Source organism: Pectinophora gossypiella, chromosome 10 (assembly GCF_024362695.1).
Source record: "Pectinophora gossypiella chromosome 10, ilPecGoss1.1, whole genome shotgun sequence".
In the NCBI taxonomy this organism is placed as follows: domain Eukaryota; kingdom Metazoa; phylum Arthropoda; class Insecta; order Lepidoptera; family Gelechiidae; genus Pectinophora; species Pectinophora gossypiella.
The window spans coordinates 10,590,472-10,615,308 of NC_065413.1; the positions used below are offsets into that span (position 1 = coordinate 10,590,472).

General features: G+C 35.5%; 1 protein-coding gene across 2 annotated transcripts in view; it reads left to right on the top strand.

Annotated features, from left to right (window-relative positions):
• LOC126370114 (homeotic protein antennapedia-like) overlaps positions 1–24,837 on the top strand; it is a 188,259-nt gene that overhangs the window by 50,312 nt on the left and 113,110 nt on the right. Inside the window, exon 2 of one of the 2 annotated variants that reach the window (XM_050014853.1) lies at positions 22,401–22,452. The exons of the other annotated variant lie outside the window; for it this stretch is intronic. The gene's annotated coding sequence lies outside the window, so the exon portion shown is untranslated. The remainder of the gene's footprint in view (positions 1–22,400; positions 22,453–24,837) is intronic. 2 annotated transcript variants of the gene reach the window in all.

Below are 24,837 nucleotides of genomic sequence, written 5' to 3' on the forward strand. Positions count from 1 at the left end.
CAATACATCCATGCAACATTCACCGGCGCATTCAATAAAGTCAAACAATAAGGTCAAAAAGAGTTCAATATTGAGTTACATGTAACAAGAACAACATTGGGATGTGGAGAAATCTCTCATCTCATCGACATCGGTGCCGGCAGTTATTCATTGTGTGTTTTTTGTCTCTTTTTTTTGGGCCCCAAGCCACGGCCCAGCCCTAGCGAGACCGTGGCCCAACCCTAATTTTAATGGCTGCTCGTGATACATCCGGGCGGCTAAGCATGGATACCGATTCTGTCTTAGATTTTTTGATGATGATTTACTTTTATCCTTTATTGTTATTTGTTACTAATTATATTTGAAGTTTGTAGTTATTTATTTATTTATTTATTTATCTAATAATTACAACTATAAGTTACCATACAGGCACATGCCCAAGGCGATAACTTCAACAAGGTGTAGGTAATTATAAACCTGACTTTGTGAAGCTAAGTGTATAAACACTAAAGTTTTGGTATTCGTTAGTATTAGAATTTTTATTAAAAAAAAAGTGGTACTCGTTGGGAATGGAACATAAATTCGGAAATAAACTAATACTAAATGGTATTAGTTTTTGGTATTAGAACGGAATAACTCGGAAAAGTGTCATATTATTATGTATTATAGGTGCGTTTATTTTTTCTTCACAGGTTGGTCATTCTTTAATAATAATTTACCTGTCACCATTGAAACTGAACATTTCAGTAAAGGAGTAGTATTTACACAATGGACTATACAAGATTTTATCACATATCATTCAATTTCCTTTTAGTATTGAACTTGAATGCAATTAACGAGATTATTGTTTACATAATGCAGATATATTCTACTAAAAACTCGCTAAGAGTAGGCGTATCTAATTGTAGGTAATCAAAGTGCAATAAATCAATAATTTATTGGTATTATTGATGAGCCCGTAGATAAAGGCTGTATACACACAATCGTCCATTTTGCGCTTTTTGTCGAGCCAATGTGAACTACGCATACATTTTCATTCCCACTTTTATGTTTTTAAAATTAAATTCTTTCCATACTTAATGACCTGTGCTTACACAGTTTTTGATACGGAATGATTGTATTTCGTACTCTGTGATACTTTATCTAAACTTCAACTATTTATTTATTTTTTAAATACCTGTTCAATTGAACAGAATAAAAAAGTTAAAAAAAAAAACAATAACAACAATTATTCAAAAATGTAAATTAACATGAACTATTAACTATATAAGACCCTTGTATATAAGGCTACGGGTTTAGATCCTTACGGTACTTAGGTCTGTCCATATAAATGCCACTCCATGTAATCATAAGTTTTCAGTAGGTACTATTTTTATATCAGTTATATCTCAGCCCATTTTCATTAATTTTTAAATAGCATTGTCGCGAAGTAACGCTTTTTTAGGCAGGTCTCTTAATTGTTGTCGCTAAATGTATCTTAAGTAAGTAGGTATCGATTTAACGATAAGGTCATTCAAACCTAAACATTGTGCCCAGGCTTCGAGCGGCCGTTTTTCACAATAAATTAATTAAGCTCTCTCAGATAGGGAGGCAGTGTTCGGAGCGTATTAATACAAACTATAAGTCATCGGTGCACTCGGGCAACCCTTCCCCGCAAGCTGATGCATGAGTTACGGTCCGTCCGGACCTCGCGGACCCCGTGTCGGATCGACCGCTTTTTGCTACATTCAACCCATAATTGCTGAAAAGTTTTCACGCCGTACAGCGGTCACGCGTATTTTATTACTATGAAATTGAATTATTTATGACGCCATGCCCGACAGACCGACCATTGTGCGGACGACGCAGCCACCGCTGAATTTTAATATTGAAATTATGCCCTACATACACAGCTTAGCATAGATTAGTATCGCACGATTCTCGTCACAAAATGACATATCAGTGTCCCAGCTTAATTGCGTCGCCCTAAAGCCTCGCCAAGATTTATGTATATCCAATCCCGTGCTCCTAATCCCACTCCTGGCCGGGTCAATCCGACCCCGGAAAAGGTTTTCCCGGTTATTTTCCGTGGAACTTTTAATCCTGCCGAATACCGACATACATCATAGAGGATTAAGAGGTTTAAATTGGAAGTTACCGACGTCCGAAATAAATTTAAATCGGCTGGCAGTGGGTATTGTGATATCGGCGCGGATGCTAAATGGCAGACAATTTTATCCAGCAAGTAAATCTTCTAAAGAACGGCTTAGAATTAGAACAGACACATAATAGCAGCACTTATATTGTATTACAATGAATACAATCTATTGTTAGTGAATATATGAATAATGAAGTACAGGGAATATGTATTTATGTTAGATGTTCACTGTTAACTGAAATAATTTCTAAGTGAAATTTCAAAGCGCTATCAAATGTGACATACCTAATAAGTATTGCGGTTAGCACATTTTGACAAAATAATTTCTAATATTCCTCTAGGTCTGTGCATAAGTTTAACAGTATTCAAGAAATTTGAGGCTACATCTACATCCCACGCTTTTCTTCTTATTTATGTTGAAAGTTGATCAAATTCTTCCACATCGTACGCGCTGTCAGAACTTTCATATAATAAAACAGAGAAGTTCGCTTCTATTATTCATTTTGAAAATTCTGATGCCATCCATTTACTTCACGCATTGCATTCTTCTGATGACGTCATCACATTTTTTCAAATTAAGAAAATAAAAATCGACCTTACTTGTTCTGTAACAGTGACTATTCCATATAAAATTGAAAATTCTGACGACACGTACGCTGTGGAAGAATTTCGATCTGTTCAACATAAATAAAAATAATTTCTTATATGAAATCCGACCCGATTCTCCATTTTATTTCCATTCTAAAAATAAAATAGTTTAGCGGTAAAAGACAAAACGATAAATCAAGTGATTTCGCTAAATTACCTACGTCCATATGTGTTACAACCCACGTTGTAAACAAATACTACGATAATTTAAATAGTTTTATAAAGTTACTTATATACTACGGGTGTTGGTTACATTGTTAGTGACATCCTAACGAAAACTTTGAAGAATCATTCAAACCATGACTCTGAGTTGGTATCAAGTGAAATTTTTCGTGGCAAAATTAATGTTTCTTTTAAATTATTTTCAATTCTATACTTTTGCGGTGATATTAACTCAGAATAAAGAGCTGAATTATCCCCTTAGTATTGGTCGGAAGTTAAACGATTTATGTTTCTAAACTATTTTAAAATCACATCTACTAGAGCATAACATTCTCCATTTATTTATTATTTGTTATCAGAATTTCCTGTAACATCTTTAAAATAATATTTTGAATTGTTTAAAGCTTTTATAAGGATATTTATTTATAATCAGTGCAAGAGTATGCTATCATTTCTGCAATTCTTTTGGCACATGCAATTAGGTTCCAATGTTTATACATAAGTTAGGTATACTTACATACCTAGCATCTACACATTTTTTTAATGTTAATTACCCCAAAAAGTATAATTAAAGTAGTTTTCTAAGTACATTCCGAAGCACGAGAGTAGATCATCATCACTAATTTAAGATCCATGCTCTTGTCGGTGTAGCATTCTCCATTCTTGTCTATCAAAGGCGAATTCTTTCACTTCTTTATAAGACACGACGTTCACCTTTTCTTTAATCTGTTCCGTGTAAGCTTTTCTTGGTCTTCCCCTTCCTTTCTTTCCTTGTAGTTTCCCTTCTATGATTATCTTTAATAAATTCGTCATGTGTGATGGAAAGAATAAGTTGGATTGAAAGGTTTACTAAATAACGAAAGGGAAGTGCTAGTAAGAGTAAGGGAAAAGAGACAAATATACTTAATTCTTATTAAGTGTCCAATCATCTTGCCTCTTTTCTGTTCTCAGTAACTCTTAATATTTGTCTTTTTTCCCTTACTCTTACTAGCACTTCCCTTTCGTTATTTAGTAAACCTTTCAGTCCAACTTATTCTTTCCATCCTCCTCCAACACCAGATTTCAAAGGCCTCGAGTCTCTCTTCATCTTTCTGTGTCAGTGTCCAAGTTTCACATCCATAGAGGGCTATACTCCAGAGAAGGTATATTGGAAAATTAAAATGGATATCAATAAGGGTGCAATAAATCATGGCGGCCTAGCTCTACCCTTTGGAGTGGTCACCCTTAAAAGGGACACCTGACTTGGCGCAGATGCATGCTGTAATAAGGTACTTGGGGATACCTATAGCTAGTTACAGTATTTGAAGTAGGTAGGTACAGTTGGTAACATAAGTAACCACTTACCCTAACAGTGTCCTAAAAACATATTTACTTATGTTAATACAATTCTTCTTTTGGGTTGTGTGATGAACAACCGATCACATCAACCCTGATGTCAGGGTTACTATTGAGCCGCCAATGGCCCCCTGACACTGTTCATGTAACGACTACATACTTAAGTAAATAGCAGCCGGAACCGACTGCTTCACATGCACTCCGAAGAATGGATTATCTTACTTTTGGACAATCGGGTGATCTTCCTGCAATGTCCTAACCAAACTAGGGATCACAATCTTTTATGTGATATGGTCTTAACAGCAGTCGAACCCGGGTCCATCAGATTGCCCAACGCTCAACTACTGAACCACGGAAGCCGTTAGTGCATTGACTGTACGTTTTTTTACCTGTATTACATCTGACTATTATTGTCACGGAAGAGAATATGTATAGCAAATTATTGAAGTTCCTTACCTAGGAAGGTAATAATATTATTATGTCAATTTGAACCAGCTTAACTTTATATTTTGTCGTCGGAAAATTTAACTATAAATGAGTACACAATCGTTTCAGAGAAGCTCATTGTTCCACGACAAAATTTCGCTGACCGTTACCTGTACACCTATTGCTATATATATTCTATAGTAACCCACATGTAGCATCATATATTCACGTATGTGCTTGCCTGGCGAGTTCCATGGACACGGAATTGGCTACGTAAATCATTAATCAGCTGTGTCATTTGTTCCCGCCAAAATTATTAATGTCCACACGCGGCTGCGCTTACGTCGCTCTTTAAAACGCCGTTAGTACCTCCTGTGCAACTGACGTGCTTAGGTAGAAGTATGTTGAATCGCTTTAATTATAATTTTGTGAGTAATTGGATTTGGAACAGAAGGGTAAGATTGCTGGCCGAAAATAACAGAAACCTTTGGAAGGATTTCATTTTGAATTCAGTACGAGTAAAAAACAAAACACAGTTTCTGACATAAATATACGTCTTATCAGGTTTTAGTTTAAATGGTTGTAATGTTCCTAACAGCAAGAATTAGCAATTCTCAACTAACATAAGCAGACCACATTTTTGCGGCAGCCCTTCCCCGACCATATTAGCATCAACGGCACACATTTTACACACAGCTAAGCTGAAACATCCTCTATAAATCAAAGTTTATCCTCGGATCCACTTCGGAAAACTCAGCGTGGCTAATCAAGTGTAAACTTGTAACTAAGTTGAGAGGCACGGAAGAGCTGTCGGACGGTCGGGTCGATTCGGCCCGGCAGGCCGAAATTTTCGGCCCTAAAAGGGCGTAATTCAACAGGAAGGGTTGAAGCCCTCGGGCCGGAAGCACAATATACTGTCGGAGGACTTCTCTGATTAATGGCCGTGTAATTGTTCCCACATAATGTACAATAACTCGCATAGATAAACCGTTAGAGTTATTTATACTGCTGGAGACATGATTAGGGTGATTAGCGACGTCCATCGCTGTTTTATTGGGTGGTTAAATGCTTCCAGTGTGGGTATGGATTTTTTATAGGCTTTTTGGAGATTATTATTGGTCTTTTATGATAAAAATTTTTGATGATAATTAGGTAAGGATTCATTTTTTTAGAACAAGATCTTGAAACTGTGGAGGAATACCTATGTATAAAAGGTTACTTATAAGGGCATTCCCATATGGCGATATTCTTATAAGAAAGGAAACCAATATATATATCTATTTGGAAGTAAGCAGGTACATCATTATAACCGAAAGACATAAAATTCCGGAACTAGAAATTCTTATTCAAAAGTTAGGACATTAATTTTTAGTCCTCTAATTGTGGGCATTCCTCAAGGGTCAGTGAGGGTCGAATAGGCCCGAAGCCTTGTAATGAAGCCGGGAATGCTTTCTAATTAATGTCCTTTATAATTGTTCGTAATGGCATACTAGTTTACGACTCTGTTCATATTGGAATAATTCACTTTTTTGTGATGATTTAGAAACTGTCAAAAGCCGGTAAGTAAGTAACTTGTAATAGACTATTCAATGACAGGTCATAAACTTTTTTTTAAAACGGATGCCGAATTCCAATAGGAATAAATCCATAATAGTATTATAAGCTTTAGATCGATTTTAGTCCTCTTATTTTATGTCTGTAAGTAATTGTAAAAAATGCCTGTATAACCTAAAGATAAAAATCGGAATGTTTACGTATAACGTGTATCTTAACTGAAGTGGCTTTTACCCTATAGGTGAACAATGCCAACCTAAAGATAAATAATTCAATAACACGTCTGCCAATGTACTGCGGACTGCAGGTAAACTGGGTGGGCTGATAATTACACTCATCATGTCAGACATACCGTACTATTAGCAATGAATTATTGATGTGACGTTACAACTAGTGATTACCAATTACTCTTAATCAATTATAACAAGAACCAATGCAATTTGTCGTCGCAACAAAAACGTGGCAACACAACTCTTTCTTGCTAAATCGAAATTAGAACAAACTTCGTCTACTCACCGCTAGATGTCGCAGTCCAAAAAAAAGGTACCTCCCGTAATCCCGCGCCATGCCACCTCCACTCATAAATGTCGTGTTTTATTATTATTTTACTGCCGCACAGTTATCAACGTTGTTTATTGACATTCTATTACAAAGCGGTAAATAAACAAGCGTGTTGCCGCAATAAAATTGGTCGTTCATCATCCGAGAGATTGAGACGATAGTGTAGCGTCGAGTGTCCTGTAGTTCGATACCGCGGCGTTAGATGGCGTGATTTATATGTACACTGATGCCTGTTTATGCCTTTATGGTTCAATTTGTTGTATCGACGATTATAAGCGCATTAGTTTTTATAGCGCATTTAACTTCATTTTAATGGCCTGTTCTTTAAATATTTACAGTATAGAACGGTAGTATCGATAAACTAGGGATTTACTTGCAAGGTGGGATATTAATTTATAGCACCGAAAATTGTTATCGGGTTTAAGTCGTTTGTTTTTGAAGTGCTTCATGAATGAGCTATAAAACAAAAGCTCATTGCGTAGCTTTTTGTGTTCGACGTAACTTATTACTTCAATATGTGCATTGTAAAGTTTTATTTTGACAATAAACAATCAATATTTATAAGGTCGTGATGTGACCTTTTCTAAGAGCATTAGGTAATAGGATGTTTTTTTAAATATCATGAATCGATTGTTAAGACACTACGTCATTACTTACTAGGTATTTCACACCATATTTAACTATATAAAATAATGACTAAGTATAATTATTTTTATGTAGGCAACTACTACTCGTAATATCAGCCATACTCTTTTCCTCATTAACAAAAAAACGATTAACACTTTTTAATATCATAACTGCCCATTCACTATCAACATCCGTCATATTGGATGCACCCCTTACTTAATAATAATAACCGGTAGGGGCTCGCTACCCCTAAAAATTAAAAATGGCGACTGGCGGGATGGCTCTCGATTGGTGGCAATAATTCATCCCGCCGCCGCCAGGGGCGCTGTGTCATTTGTCTATGTCCGGGAGGGGGGCACCCCCCTTTGAGAAAATATCTACTCGAGGAGATGTAAGGGGTGTTCGAGACAAACGTGTATCGGAGTAAACAAAACGCTGGAAATTGCTTTTGTGGAAACCATTTTTATAGGTATTGTTACACTTTCATATTTTGGTTCTGGATTGGGTGTATAAAAGTAAAAACGGAGAATGTGTTTAGTTGCTTAGCGTTACAAGTTTACTAATGTGATAAACTATAATTCAAAGCAAGTTTTTCGAAGCAAATGGAATTCTATAGTCTCTGCTTACCCCGGTGGGAAATAGGCGAGAGTTTATGTATGTATGTATATATAAACTATAATTTAATTACATACGGTTCAACGTACGGTTTAATAGCCTCCGTGGTCTAGTGGTTAGAGTGTAAGGCTCACGATCTGGAGGTCCGGTTCGATTCCCGATAGGGACATTGTCGAAGTCTTTGTGAGACTGTCCTTTGTTTGGTAAGGACTTTTCAGGCTTGAATCACCTGATTGTCTGAAAAAGTAAGATGGTTCCGTGCTTCGGAGGGTACGTTAAGCCATTGGTCACGGCTATTAGCCGTAGAAACACCTCCACCAACCCGCATTGGAGCAGCGTGGTGGAGTATGCTCCATATCCAATCAACCGGAGGGGAGGTTGATTGAGGGGAGGCCCGTACCCAGCAGTGGGACGTATATAGGCTGTTTATGTATGTATGTATATAACGTACGGTTCATTATTTGTAATCATAAGACATCGATCGATACTGGTTGTTAGCGTCTTATACCTAGTCTACATCATAATACAGTCATTTCGTATTCGTACATTCATTATGTAATGTTCGCATGACATAAATTTTACACTACGCTTATCTAATCACAATGACAATAAAATTATATAGCTATAAAATGAAAAATTCTATGAAAAGTAAAGTTGATACGAATATTATGCCGTGGGATATAAGTAAGTCAGATATATATCTCGAAGTAGAGGAATGTAAAGAATGCGATACATTTCTGTTCGAAATTCAACTTCATTGTATTGTAAATTACATTATCATGTGCAATGCAACAGAGGTATTGCTTACATTCTTTTATTTGCAAGTACTTAAGCTTGCCCTGGATACATAATATTATTTTTTATATTAAGAAAAAAATGTATTTACTTACGTATTTAAAATCACGTCTGTAGTTCCTATCGATAAGTTCTAGTACCTATTAAAAGTAAATAAATAAATACTGTATAATAAATAAATACTTCACTATGACACCAAGTTTACTTATGTTTTTTTTTTACGTGACTTATTGTAGATTTGCCGCAAATGTCATTACTTGGCCGGACTACGACACCAAAGAGGCGCCACAAAATCTATGCAGTTGACACCTGGTGTCTTGTTGGTTGCGCAACCATAAATACACCAGGTGGCGTTGCGTTTATACAACTGCAAAGATGTTGTCCTAGTCAGATGGAGCCTTAGTAGTGGACCGTATAGTTCTTGTACTCCAACAGGCTATCGCAAAAAAAAGTAAAAAGAAACCCCTTAGTCTACCTTAAAGAATAACTCCGGTTTAAGTTACTTTTTAAAGACAACATTGTCTATAGACAAAAAGTTGTCTAAAGACAATTCATTCATTCATTCATTACCCATTAAGTGATAAAACAAAATATTTTATTCACATTTAGTTACTTTTTTCAAAGTAATAACTTTAAAAGGAACGAAACGTATAAATATTAAAACTATAGAAAACTTTAATCATTTTTTCCGTGAATTAAAAACGTAACTTACGTTATATCTACATATATTTATGATTGTACCAGAGCAATAAGTCAGAGGGACAGGCACAACCACTGATTAGGTTCCCAAAAAGTGCTTTAGGTTACCAAATTATTTCTCACTTTCCAAAACATAACATACAAGACTTTAGACCTTATGGTTTTAGGAAGAAAGTGTTGGATAGAGACTCGTTTAATTTGGGAAGGTAAAAGTAAATTTGTAAATAGAGTTCGCGTGACAAAAAGCAGTTTGGAAACGCACCGCACGCACTTCTACGAAATTATTTTAATAAACCAGGTTAGCGAATGTTTTGGATTTTTCCTCTCTAGAAAGGGAAATGTGTTTCGGAAAATTATTTGACACGAACTTTTTATTAATTTGGTATTTCTTGTCTGATCTGGAAGTTTGAATATGCAATTATGCTTGGATACTTTCGATCAAGTTGGATACAATAAAATGTAGGAAAGGAACTTCCTGCATTCGCTAGGTATCTTCAGCCCCCTAGCATAATCCCGTTTTTCACAGGGTCCGCTTACCTAATCTGAAGATTTGACAGGTCCGGTTTTTTACAGAAGCGACTGCCTGTCTGTAGTTCCAATCCGCGAAATGAAAACCAGCTCAATACAGGTTAGGTCACATACTTTCGAATATGCATTTCTCGGGAATGTGGGTTTCCTCACGAGGTTTTGCTTCACCGCCGAGAACGTGAAAATCATATATGATCCAAGCATGAATTCGACAATCATTGGTTTAGGCCTGTGCTGGATTCGAAGCCGCGACCTCAAAGTGAGAGGCAAGCGTTCTACCAACTGGGCTACCACGGCTCTTCGGCATTCGTTAGATATCTTAATTGATCCAATTGCGGAAATATGTTGAAAAATATGGAAATATGTTGTGGCATATTTCACTCGCCATCCAACGGGGTAACGCTGCGAGCGTGATGTACGAATTCAGTCAAAAAATGGCAAAAGGGACTCTATAGTTAAGGTTCAATTAAAAATGATCCCTTTTGCCATTTTTTGAAATAAAAAAAAATTGATTAAATTGATTTTATTATTTGTAAATTGGTAAAGTTATTTTTGACAGATGTTTAGTGCAGAAATAATAAATGATTTTTGTTTTTATAGCGCTCACCCGAGCTTACGTCATATTTTTTTTTCATTTTAAGTTTTTTTGTCAGAAATGATAAGTTTCCAAATTAAAATTATATTATTGTAATTATTTAGCTTTATAAATGCATAATAATATAATTTTATAAGCGCTGTTAGACACCATGCAATGTCTCTTTACTAAGTAACTTCTAAAACCTTTTCAACAAACAAAATCCTCTAACATACATCAACAATGTCTATAAAAGTAATTTTGCTAACCTAAATTGTTACTAAAACTATTTCACGTGTGCACTAAGGCCGGCGAATAAAAATAAATCAACTGCAACGTCTCTATCTATGAAACAAAGCATTCGAAGCGATTATTATCTCTTAAACAAACTTAGTGCACTTAAGGCTAGTAGCGACACGGTCTAAAGACATTCTCTTTACCACACTCATGTACAGTCACTACCGTCTTTACTTCGCCAGATATAAAGACTTAATTCATTCGCGACAACTGCAGAAAAGAGAACTGAAATGGCCGCGTCTGATTTGCGGTTACCTTCGTCCTTATAAGTAAAGGTTTAGAGTGTTATTTACAAGTATTTGAATGTAAAGGTTGGTCGTGATCACGGGTCGTGATTGCAACACTATGCGTGCCCTTTGCACGGGGTTCCAAGCCGTGAAAAATCAGTTGAACATATGCAAGCCGACTGCCTAGTGCAGCGAACGTTCTAATCCTACGTACAGATAGCAAAACTGGCTTGAAATAAACCGAGGATAAAAAAGCTTAGGTTAGACAGAGATGGAAAGAAACGTAGTCAAGTCGCTTTTTTTCTATGTAGGTAAGTTAATTACGGAACTCATAACATAATTCAGGAAAAAAAAACAGAAAGTCAGGTGAACCAATATTATGTGTGAAGAGAAAATTAAATCGAAAATTCTGACTCGGACGGAATTTAAACACGCAGCTCTTGTTAAGCCAGGACGAGCTGTTAACAATTACATCATCATCCTCTCCGTGTATTTTTTTTCGATCTTAGATTTAAGTATAGTCCATTCAAAAATGATCTTCATAAAAGGTAAACAAACCTGTTACTACAAAGAATGTTCGAATTTCACCTAAACTACGCAAAGTATTCTTCTAATAACATCCGTAGCACTCAATAGATGTATGATTTCTTAGCTAAATGTGAAATTAACGTAAAATAATTATTAAAAACACATTTTTTCATGTAAAAACAAAAATCAAACAAAAACTCACACAAAAAAGTTGACATCATAAATTCTTGTTAATCTGTGGCTAACTGTCAATTTGACGATTAGTGATGAGACATTTCATTCAGGTCAGGAAAACGAGTCAGTTCCGTGAATAACTTAAGTGAGTGTACTGTACTTAATAAGCCGAAAAGCGCAGAAAAAATGTCTTTCAAAGTGAGTTAGTATAACCACAAAGAAACATACAATATATATTTTAATATTATCATACAAAATATTCAAACAACCCAAGAGAGTCAGTTCATTTTGATAAAATAACTTGAGCTAAAATCAATTCAGCACTTCACTAGTATGCAGTTTGACACAGATAAAAAATATCGGCAGCCATATTTGTTTACCTTTTATGAAGATCATTCTTGAACGGACTATACCTATCAAAAGTGGCTAGTTGCCTTCTTATTACTTGTGACTTTGCCCACCATATTATTTATAGTATGTTGTTAATGTGTTTACCAAATGCCCGGGAAAAAAAGTAGCTAGATGGCTTTTCGGTCCCAACTCAGCAGAACAACAAAAAATATTACTTATATATTATTAATAATTATAATTGAATGAAGTACACAATACTACTAACATAATACAAACATAACATAAGATCACGATCATATCCCAATTGGAAGACGAACTAAGTACTCACACCTCACCAAGCTTTCCATTAGACCAACGTGATAGGTAATATTACTTTAAATATTATTGTAATATTACTTTTATAACATAACATAAACTACGACTATATCCCATTTGAGGTAGTCAGAGGGTATACCCATCGCAGGATGAACTAAGTACCCACACCTCACCAGCTTTCTGTTAGACCAACGTGATAGGTAGTGAGCCGTATCGCCCTCTATAATGGTCGAGTCAACTGTGTTAGTGAAACATGCACTGAAGATTACTTTTATAAGCAGAATTATCTGCTTACGGTACATCTTATAACAATAGAGCAAATAAGCATTTGGTATAGCACGCAAGCTTTATGCAATGCACCAACGAGTACTATCTGTGGGCCATGCATAAACATTTCTTAGCCCTATTTCTATCTGCATTTAATTTCAACCAAGATTATGAGTTCATTTGCCCACACGTACTACCAAAGAAATGTTCGTGAAAATCTCGTGATGAAATTGGTAAACGTGATTGTACAGATGTGGGCTTTCATGACTTTAAATGTATATTAATATCATTTGTCATTTCAGAGGCCTTTGGCGGCTCAATAGTAACACTGACACCAGGGTTGATGAGGTTGTTAATCCACCTCACAATCCACACGGTAGGAGAAGATTTAACATTATTTTACTCTGTCAATGAAAAATATATATAAGAAAATAAACTTTTTATACTCGTACATCAACTATCGATCGATACTTTTAAAATGATTAACGTTCTATATAAAAAGTATCGTCTAATGAACTTAAAGTTTTGATTTATATCTCGTATATAAGTATTTATTGTTTTGATAACATCAAACAGCACTTGCAATTACAAAACTGTCAGTGTTAAGTTGTTTACTAATCGATCGATACCAATCAATAACCACGCTGGGTTTTATTTAAAATTCGAACTTCGATGCGTCGACTAGTAAGGCGCACAAGGGGTAATAAAATATTATGGCTCTATTCTATTCGATACGTGCTAACTCTTGGATCAATTGTTCGGTGAATGTTAATGTAGGGCCGGGGCGTAGTGACATCGATATGCTTCCCGGAAGTATCGATGGCGATTCCAGGATTTGTTTTGGAGCTGGTTAACCCGGTGGCGAATTTGGCGAAGAAAGTTGTGGGCGAGGTCGTGTTGTATTGAATAACTATTATCTATGGGTTAAATCGTATGTTATAACTTTAGTAAGAGCTTCAAGGTATTTGCTGGACACAGAAGTTTTGATACCTTAATACTGTTCAGTGAATCGCGCATCAATTTAGATATTTTTCACCACGTTACTCTGTATCAAATCGCTTTGGTAGACTTCTGTCTTTCAATCAGCAAGCTGCCTAATTTTGACTTCTATCTACAATAGTACTAGATATGAAAACAAAGACATATATACCCTATTGCTAGCTCAAATTTAAAATTATTCATGTAAATAAATTATGGGAATTGAACCCATGATATTATCATACATCAAAAGAGACATTATTAGCTACGTGACGTAAATTGATTAAAGAAAGTTACATGGTTATATCTCGTTTTTTTTTGATTTAGCTTAATGTAACTAAGAACATGCAGACGTATTATAGACTTATCATCAGTTGTACCTACCGTCTTTTAGAAGTCTACCAATCCGCAGTTCAATAGTATAATGCAGTTTGCTCCATACCTTGTCGCCAGATTTATTAAGAAATCATTTTATTCAAACAACAGTTTAAAAAATATACTAATAATACACTTGATGCAAAATTTTCAAAAGAAGAAGTTCAAAATAAGTCACAAATTAACTTGTTATAAATGTTGAAGGCGATGGTTGCCCCGGTAAATAAAACCCTTCGAGATGTTAAGTGGATTGTATTACTTTAAAAACAAGGAAATTATTTACATAAGTAGCGAGATATAAGAAAACGTGCCTCGTCGGCAAAGTCCGTAGCGTAAAGTCCTGTAATATTGCCATAGGAAAAAATATTACAGTAAAATTTATAATTAAGACTTTGATGTTACCAACAATAAATTAATAAATCTTCAGCGAAACTCATCAAAATTCATCGAGAAACGAACAGCAGTGTCGATGAGTCGATACGATCGACCGCTGAGCTTTCGACGCCACAAATCATGTGGCTGCACATCGACGACGTCCATCGGCAAATGGCTCGGAAACGCCGCAGTGACTTATTGAGATGTTATTGCACAATATACTGCCTACCTCTGAACCTGCGGGCTTCTAGTGGATTTAGATCATTATTTTTCAAATCATCATCATCTCCCTAGGTTTTATCGTCCGCGGTCCGCTTACCTAACCTGCAGGTATTGCCATGTCTAGTTTTTGCAGAAGCAACTGCCATCTGTCCTTAATTTCAGAAATCAGAAATCAGAAATCAGAAATCATTTATTCGCTTAGGATAGGTAGGTACAGAGTCACAATATGGTATAAAGCAGTGTTACAGCATCTCTATCCTGCTAATTATAATTAGCATGCAAATGTCAAAAATTCAAAAATTCTCTAATACTATAAAAACTATTAGTAATAAGCCATTCGCGTAATTTAAAAGTCATAACTTTAGTGGGTCCGTTTTTAAATTTATCAGGTATCTTATTGTATACTTTTATGCACATGTTATGAGGACTTTCTAAACAAAGTGTAGTTTTTGGACAGTAGTCCCTTGCTAGTTCGTGTGGTAGTCGTCTCCTTCTAGGATTAATATCAGCTGCTGTCTTAAACAAATGTCCATGCTTTTTAACAAATTTAAACACCTCCAGTATATACATACAAGGGACTGTCATAATTCGTAAGCTTACAAACAGCGGACGACACGAAATATAAGGTGCTTTGTTGCAGATGGCTCTAATACACTGTTTTTGAGCTACAAGTGCTCTCTTGTTATCTTTGCCATTGCCCCATAGCAGGAGTCCGTAATTGAGAACTGAGGCAACATACCCGTAGTAAGCCTGTAGTGTAACTCTTTGTGAAGTTAGTCTAGACAGTCTTCTTAGGACGTAAACAAATTTACTTAGCTTATCACTAACTTTTTCTATTTGGTTATCAAAATTGAGTTTACTATTAATGTCTATGCCTAAAAATTTCACATTATCTACTTTTTCTAGTGTAATTCCATTGTAATTTAAATTAAGGTTTATTTCTTTACGTCCTTTCACATTAAATTGTATATATTTGGATTTCTTTAGATTTAGACAGAGATTATTAGTGTCAAGCCATTCAACTACAGATTTAATAGTGTTGTTAATATCATCTTCATAAATATTTATATTATCCGGATTACTTTTTATAATTATTGATAAATCATCAGCGAACATAATACATGCATGTCTTGTAATTTGTGGTAAGTCATTGATATACAATAAGAATAATACAGGTCCTAAGACACTCCCCTGAGGTACACCAAATTTATTTGATTTAATTCTAGAGCGATGGGGGGTAACAAGTTTAAGGTCATCTATTTTGTTAATTTCCACACATTGGTTCCGGTTCTCAAGATAGGTTCGCAGCCATGATAGGGCTGGTCCACGTATGCCGTAGCTGTACAATTTTTTTATCAAAATGTCATGCGACACAAAATCGAAAGCCTTGGACATGTCGAAAAATAGTACAGTCGTCCATTGTTTTGTGTCAAGACCTAAAACGACTTTATGGACCAGATTAAAGGCTGCAAGTGTTGTAGATTTTCCTGGTTGAAATCCATTTTGTTCCTGCTTTATGAGATTAAATTTAATACAAAAATTCATAATTTGTTTATGTATGCATTTCTCAAAGATTTTTGATAAAACAGGGATTAGCGTAATAGGTCGATAGTTCGCAATAGTTTCTTTATTACCTTTTTTGTGGATTGGTTTTACAATTGAAAGCTTTAGAGCTTCTGGGAAGCAACCAGTCTCAAATGATAGATTTATAAGGTAAGTGAGGACCTTAGCTAGTTCGATTTTACTTTTTTTTAGTATTTTCGTGGATATTTCATCATGGCCGCAAGCATTTGAGTTTTTAAGTGATTGTATAGTATTTAGAACGTCTGTTATACCAACAGGTTGAAGAAAAAAGGAATTTGGCAGGTAATCTAAATTGTATGCCCTTTGAGATTTGACACTATGTATGTCATTAGCTGGATGTATGTAAAATTCGTTAAAAGCTTCAGCTATTTCATTCGCGTCTGTGATTATTTTTGATTTTATATTTAATTTTGTAATGTCACTTTTCAAGTTTACAGTTTCAGATTCTTCATTTATAATTTTCCATGAATCTCTACCAATATTGTTACTGTTTTGGAGGCGTTTGTCGTTGTAGTTCCTCTGTGCCCGAAACATGCATTTTTTCAATAGTTTGCAATAATTTGAGTAAGTATTCTTGTTTATTTTATTTTTACTTTGGCTTTTGTAGAGATTGAATCGTAATGATCTCTTAGTTTTACAGGAGATGCGTAATCCTTTGGAGATCCACCTTAACTTATCCACCTTAATTTGTAAATAAAACAAAATGTTCAGCTGCTTATCATCCCGATCATTTCGTAAAAGTCGAAAAAGTTTAATGGTCCTCTCCAATAATGATGAACTATTTATGAAGCTCATAACTCATAACCTTTCACCATACGGTTCACTGATGGCCTCTTTAAAATGGATGTTATTTTGTTCAGCATAGTTTGGTAAGACCTCGTAATGACCGTTCTTCTTGAATGCAGATAAGATCATTTTTGTACCATACAAGGTCACGGGCTAAAACAGAAAGGCTCTTAACTGCGGTCAGACAAGTTGCTCTAATTAAACACGATTGAATTCATTAAATGTCAAGTATTAAGTAAATGGTGTCGTACGACAAATGCCAATTTAAAGGCTAGATTGTAATTAGATTAAAACTCTCTGTATACAGTTCATTTGACATAAAAGGTGCCTCGTTTGCTACTATTCTACTATATCATTTAAGGAAGTCAACTGCGTAGGTACTTTAATATAAATAATAAACTCATAAACATCCTTTACACGTTTAAACACTGGGTTTGGACTTGTTTCTCCTAGTCCAGGGGAGGGGGTATGAATAGAATATATATCTACATTCACTTCGCTACTATCGGTTGTTGTGAAATACTATACGAAGTAATATACTTAAGTAATAATTTGTTATTTTTAAAGATATTTTGTTTCTATTTCCAATGCAAAGTACAAAACTAAATTACTAATCCATTTTAACATTGAAATCATACTGATTACCTACTTTTTACAAATAGCAAGGTGTCAGTTTAAACCATTAAATATATCTATAATTTAAAAATAGAAAACATAATTTTAAAGGCTAAGGTAGGTATGAAAGAGACATTTTAGAATCTTGAATAGTGACAAATTCAACAATAGATACGCACCAGCATTTCTATACTACACCAACAACCTATCCAAACGCGGCTCGATCTAAATCTGAGCTCGCACACATGCATAGTTAATCATTCGTTAGCATACCAATCTGCATGCGTAACACACAGTAATTAATAATTTCGACACTTTGGTGATTAACATTTGGATCTGAGCTCGGATTGGCCGCTCGGTTGGCTTGGTCGGCTTGGCAATGTCTCGTCGCAATCGATAGACCGTGAGCAAGATGAGGGCACAGGGAGCTTGAGATTGATTGATTTATACATACTATGTTGATTGATTGCCCCCCGTGCCTAGTACACAATGTAAACGCTTTCTCGCATTTCAGATGTTTACCTCTGTGTTATGTTCCTCAGGGACCGAGCTTTTGTTTGAATTTATATAAAGCTTTTGATAAAGTTACTCATCTATGTACATAAGCGCACTTAACGTAAGAGTTGTTTACTTTAATAATCTCTTTATCGATCGTTTAATATCTAATCATTATCTAGATAGCTTTAGAAATATACAAGTGAGGGTAAACACGTTTATATCAAGTTTCGCTTCTGTCCACATTAACAAGCGATTCTTTTTACTGCCTAGTTAACGAGTAAATAAAACGCTAGTAATGTATCAGTCTTCAATTAGTGAGTGTCTATTACACTATTACTTTAGAGATAATGGGTTGACAGCTGACTGGCTAGGCGCCTGGCTTCGTCTGATAAGATAACGCTAGCTGACAAATTGCGTTCCAGATGTGGACATACGGTTATCAAGTAATGATAAATTTGAAATACGTACACTTTCAGGTCAAAAAGGAATGTTATTTACTTTTGCCTGGGTTCATTTACTTATACTTTTTCTGTTTATAACTAAGAATAAATTAAAAGAAAAAAGTTTATTGGAAGCGGTAGTAATCAATATAGTAAGATTCTACTTTACAATTCTGCACGCGTTAGTGCTCTAATCAGCGTCAGTTTTTAAATAGTAAATGCCTTATTTCTATTCAAGTAAAGTATTACAGTAGCTCCCAGTAGCTGTGTTCAAATAGTAATTAAGCGTAATTATTGCTTCACTACTGATATCACAGTTTATGAATGAACACACCTTTAACACTGCTATGCTATTTATAAGTTTGCGTGGTGCAGGTGCAATACAAATTTATGCAATTGCAAACATTATATCTTTATACATAAAAGTGGTAATAGTTTCAATGTTAATAATAATAACAATTCTACATTTGTGCTCTCATTAACAAGATGCCTTAATTGACAAAACTTCATTAAGTGCAAATTATGGGATTGTCATGATACCGCTATGTTTTCAATTCATGAACACGTTTTGTTCTTCAACTTATATAGAGATGGTTTTTTGTTACAAGAATGTAAACTTACTTGTTTGTTCGAAATAATTTTGAATCAGAATAATTTTCATAATATTGACGAATATAATTACATTGAGTAAGTAGATACTTAATCATCCGGCCAAGTAGATAATGCCATTTGCAATAAGTCACAAATCTACAATAAGTCACGTCAAAAAAGATACCTAACCAAATACGAAGTACTTATAATAAGATTAAACGTAAATGCATGACAGTTTGCTATCGACACTTGCCATAAGAGACTATGTCTTCACTCACTGCTATCTAATCTACTCTGTGTTATTTGTAGGTGAGATCGTCGCAAGTTTTACCCTGTCTTACTTACTGGTAGTCCGATATCCTACTTTAACAGAGCCACTCTGAGTCGCGTTTGATTGAAAAAGATCATTGTGTACCATCTTGCCTTCATCAGGTGGATTTTCTTCTTAGTCATTTAATGTAGCCAGTGTGTCCGATCCTCAACTATCGGTGGCAGTAGATCAGTCAATCGCCGCGCGATCCACGCTCCCTAGCGCGTGACCATCCGACCACAGCACGCCTCATAAACAAAACACCTTTACATTACACACTATATTTATTATCGACACCCACCGATCAATTATCAGAAACGTTCCTTTGTTGTTGTCTATTTGATTAGCTTCCTTGTCGAAGAAAATTTCGGAACGTTTTATATTCAGACGTGACCCTAAATTTTCTGCGGTGTCGTCGTCAGGGTAGTCTTAATGTAATATTGTATACATACTCACATGCTCACAATCTCTATCAGGGGAATCCAAGCAATAGATAAGCCAAGAATCTTGAATAAGAATCTGTGGTTTATTTTTGTCCCCGACCTTTTGGTAGTTAGGTAGTACATAAATTTATCACATACTTATTAACAAAATATAACATTACAAAATATAGGGGATGTCTATTCTCAGACTACTCATCAATGAGATTTAGTAAATCAATTATTTATCTACATAAGCCTTCTCCCTGATGGAAATATTCTAGCACCTAGCTAATTGTACAAATTCTTCAGGCCCTTGCCTCATATACCTCTAATTTGCAAATATTATTCAGGTGACACCGCAATCATAAACATTTCAAAATCACACCACACCTAGGTATCTCTGTACGACACGCGCTGCAATTTTTTATCAATTCGTCCATCGCATTGATATGCGAAAAGCCAACGCGAATCGCACGATGCATACATATGACGAAAAAATCAACGCGGTAGGTGACCACTGCGTACGAAGCTTTAATTGAATAGATTTAGCAGCACACAGCGACTCTTAATTGTCTAATTTGTAGCGAAAACAAGGTATGGTTTGGCGGACGAATATATTACTATGGTATGCAGAAGGACTTTCTTTTGGCTCGGGAAGTAAACAAAGGCTGGTAGAGAATAGCAAGCAGTAACTGTTATATAGGTCTTGAAATAACCGTAGACTTTCGAGGCAAAATCAAGTTGACCTAAAAAGAAAGATTGTAATACAGCTGGTATGTAGGCAACTGAAATACCAATAACACGACAAGACGCTGTCGCGATTACAAAATGTATAAATGTATAGTAGAAGTACATCCTTACAGCTGACCACATGCCTCATTGTTTTTTCAACGTTGAACAAGCAAGTAATTTACAGTAAGTGGTAATAAAATAAACTAAACCAAATATTAACCTGTAACATAAAGAACGTCACCTACCTATTCCAACCGCAGTTTGCACATTATGTAATTAAAATTTATTGTGTCATTATAATTTAACATCCCCATTTCGATCATTTTTTCAAATTCTTGACATCTATAAATATTAACGAGATAAAAACAGTAACAGAAGCAAATTCTAATGATTATAAATATGAAACGGGAAAGGGCAGAAAGCAATCAACTGCCGCTATTGTTTTTATAGCCTTGAGCAACATAGGTGTAACATTATTATTCCTCGATAGCCTGAGCATGTACCTGGTAGTATGTGGTCATAGGCTGTGGGTGGCCTGGGGCTAGCGTACCTAATGTTCAGACGGCCACAGAATACCTTATAGGAAGTTCGATGTCCATCTAAGTAAACAGCATTTTATGATCCCCAACTTTCTAGGAACTGTCGTAAAATTCGTTATATGATGTGTGCTTAGGAACCCAAAACAAATGTACAAACCTATGATTGGCTCAACATGCAGCTAATACCACAATTAAAATTCCTATGTGTGATTTGATTTTCCCTATCTACATTAAGACTAAGTATGGAAAATAGCATATATTATACATTTACCGTTCTGATGGTTAACTGGAATAGATAATAACCGTCTCATAAATCATAGAAACACCAAATCGCCAATTTTTATGCAAATACACAATACTTACCCACTAATTGTATACAATCCTTGACTGTGTAATAAACAGAAGCTCAAGAGTCCTGAATAATAAACGCACGCGCCTAATTAGTTTTACGAGCGATGTAAACACGATCAAGATATGAACACATCAATGCCCCTCATGTTGTAATGCATAATTATTATGATTTCTTACAATCTTTCCTGCACACAAAGTAGCTGCCGAGCATACGAAAAATTCTGGACGGCGCGTTACGACGAACATAAAACACCCTGAATTTTTAAAGACTCATTTGTCATGATGCAAAATTCAAGCGTTCCAAACAAAACTAAAACAAACCATGTTCTCACAGCAGTAAAAATAAAGACAAAAGACGACACCCATAAATTGCCGCTGAAAAGTAACCAAAGCATTATACAGTTGCATAACAGTACAGTTACAGTAAATAAAAAGGGGCAAAAGGAGCAAAACTGTGCACGAAACTGTGCGCTTTTAAATACGGACGACGTTGAGCGCGGGTAAGGCAAAGACATTTATGTTCACTAAACAAGTAGTAAAAGTCACTGCTTGAGCGTTTTTATGGCACTCATAAATGTCAGATTGCGCGCCCGGGTTTTAGCAGACCGGCCCGTGCGCGGGACTTCGAACTAAATAAGGCGTACGATTTTACACATTTTTATAGACTCCCTAATTGATTCAACTCATTTATAACTTCTTTTTAATGAATACGTTAGCGTGAGCTCGACTTTAACGATTGTCGCTAACTGTATGATAATTTAACAATTCTTTTTCTTTTTCCAGGTAATTACTCTGCCGTCCAGTACCTAGTTTAAAGAAAGGCATCTATTAAAAGGTAAGCTACTGACCTTAGTAATGAGTCAGATGTTAGAGGCGTTGATCTACAAGGCGTAGTGGTGATCGAAAAAACAAGACACGAAGTCGACCGCGATATTTAGCACATGTCCCACATAACAAGAGTTGTTCTGTAAAAGGCAAGTTTACAGATGGCCAGACGGACGTGAGAATAGGTTGGGTAGCACTGCAACAGACCCGTATGCAAATTATTGCATCATTAAACACCTCGTTGCGGGCTTTCGTGTTAGATTGACGTTTGCGCCGGTTGCACCGACTACTGAGGCAGACACGATTTGTAAGGCCGGATGCGTTTGATTGGCATTAGTTTGTTCTACAATTGTGAAGAAAGTCCGTTGTCTTTCAACTTGACAAAGAAACGACTTCAGATAAGCGAGTGTAAAATAAATGGGTGATTCTCTTAAAAGTGAAATACACGTACCACTCTGACAATTCAAATCTTCGATATCCACGACAAATAAATTCAAGATAGAAGTTTTAAAATTACTTAGACGTTTTAAGGGTCAAGAAGCGTAACAGACTTAGCGACTAAGTAAAATTCACTCAAAAATAAAATTTCTCTACATAAACATCCATTATGAATTCATAAATATAGGAATAATCCGCAAAAACCTCAATTACTTTCTGTCGCCAATTAATTACTTCCGTCAACACGTAGACAAGGTAAATAACATGCCCGCGTTTTTACGACGTGGTTAAAGCTTCAACATTAGTATGAAATGTTGATGGTTTTCGTCCACACTCCAGTGAATTTACATGTACGTGCTTACAATGTTCTAGGGTTGTCAGGGTTTCACTTTTAGCTGAAACTTTCCTCATAATATTTTAGCTAGGTACTTATCCTCTTAGTCACGTAATTTAAGCTACATTATGTACTGTCATGTCTATATTTTTAATGTCTCCTACTGTGTCTATTGCAGTATTTAGCGAGTTTATAGCTAGGGTTATTGCATATTAACCTTGTTCCTTCTCTTTAAGAAAAGAGTAATTAACCCCCACTGTTTAGTTTTAATTATATTAACTGTAAACTTGATATTTAAGCCATAAGTTTTATGTTGTCACAATTTAAAGGGATATTTGTAAAATCTAATTCCGTTAATACCTCATTCACTGCATGTAAGAAATGAGTACAATTTGTTGATTTGTAAAAAGACTGTCCAGAAGCTTCGTCAAAATCACTCAAACTAAAAAACTCAACTGAAACATACTCAATTCACTTACTAGTTCTAATAATATTAATAGAATACAACTTTCATAGTAAATGTTTATTGAATTTTAGAATCTGTGTTTTTCATTTTATTAATAAAAATTTATCTATTATCTAAGATACTTACGTAAATCTAAAGAGTTCCCACGTTCATATCTCTATAGACTTCCTCCTAGTTATCACTCCTATTTTGCTAATCAAAGGAAACAAATCTTGTATACTTACAACCAATTCTTCTTTTATTTCTTCTATCCTAATGTCTAGAAAGGCATTTCCTACTGTCTCCCAAAGCAGCCCTACTATCTCGTCCTAGGCAGTACACCTGCTGGCTGAAAAGGGACATATGTATGGTGGAACTGTGACTTTTATTGACACGCTCGTGTTTATTACGCATTGCTCCCTTCTTCGGACCGGCTGACAAGGTTGCTTGCGGGTGTACTCTGCGGTATAAGTACAAGCAATGAAGGATTAATTACAGTACGTTAAAACAATTGCTCATTCAAAAAAGCCTATGCTTTGTAGTAATTTCGGAACTGAGTCAGTACCATTCCTATATTTTGGAACTTATTGCTTCCAAAACCCTTTCCAACTTGAAATTATTTTTATTCCTAACGTGATTGATGTCAAAGAATAAACTTGTGATATTTAATGCTGTCTATTCCAACCCAAACCATGAATTGTTTTTACGCATTGAAATGTAATTTCACAATCACAGTATTAGCAACTTTAAATACGGGTTTGATTAATATTTTTCAAAAAAATAATTTTTCTTCTTCTATTGTGTGGGTTGTGAAGTGGAGTACCAACCTCATCAATCCTGGTGTCGGGGTTACTATTGAGCCGCCAAAGGCCCATGACATGGCTCATGTAACGGCAACTTACTTACATCAGTAATTAGTAACGGCGTCCAACGGCTTAACGTGCATTTCGAAGCACGGATCATGTTACTTTCGGACAATCAGGTGATCAGCCTGTAATGTCCTAACCAAACTAGGGATCACAAAGTGATTTTTTGTGATGTGTCCCCACCGGGAATCGAATCCAGGACCTCAGGATAAAATAATTTAAAAACAACATCCGCTAGCGCTCCAAACTTACACTAGTCAGAACGAAACGGTGAACCGTCGTTTTATGGCCTTTGAATTACGAATGTTAAGT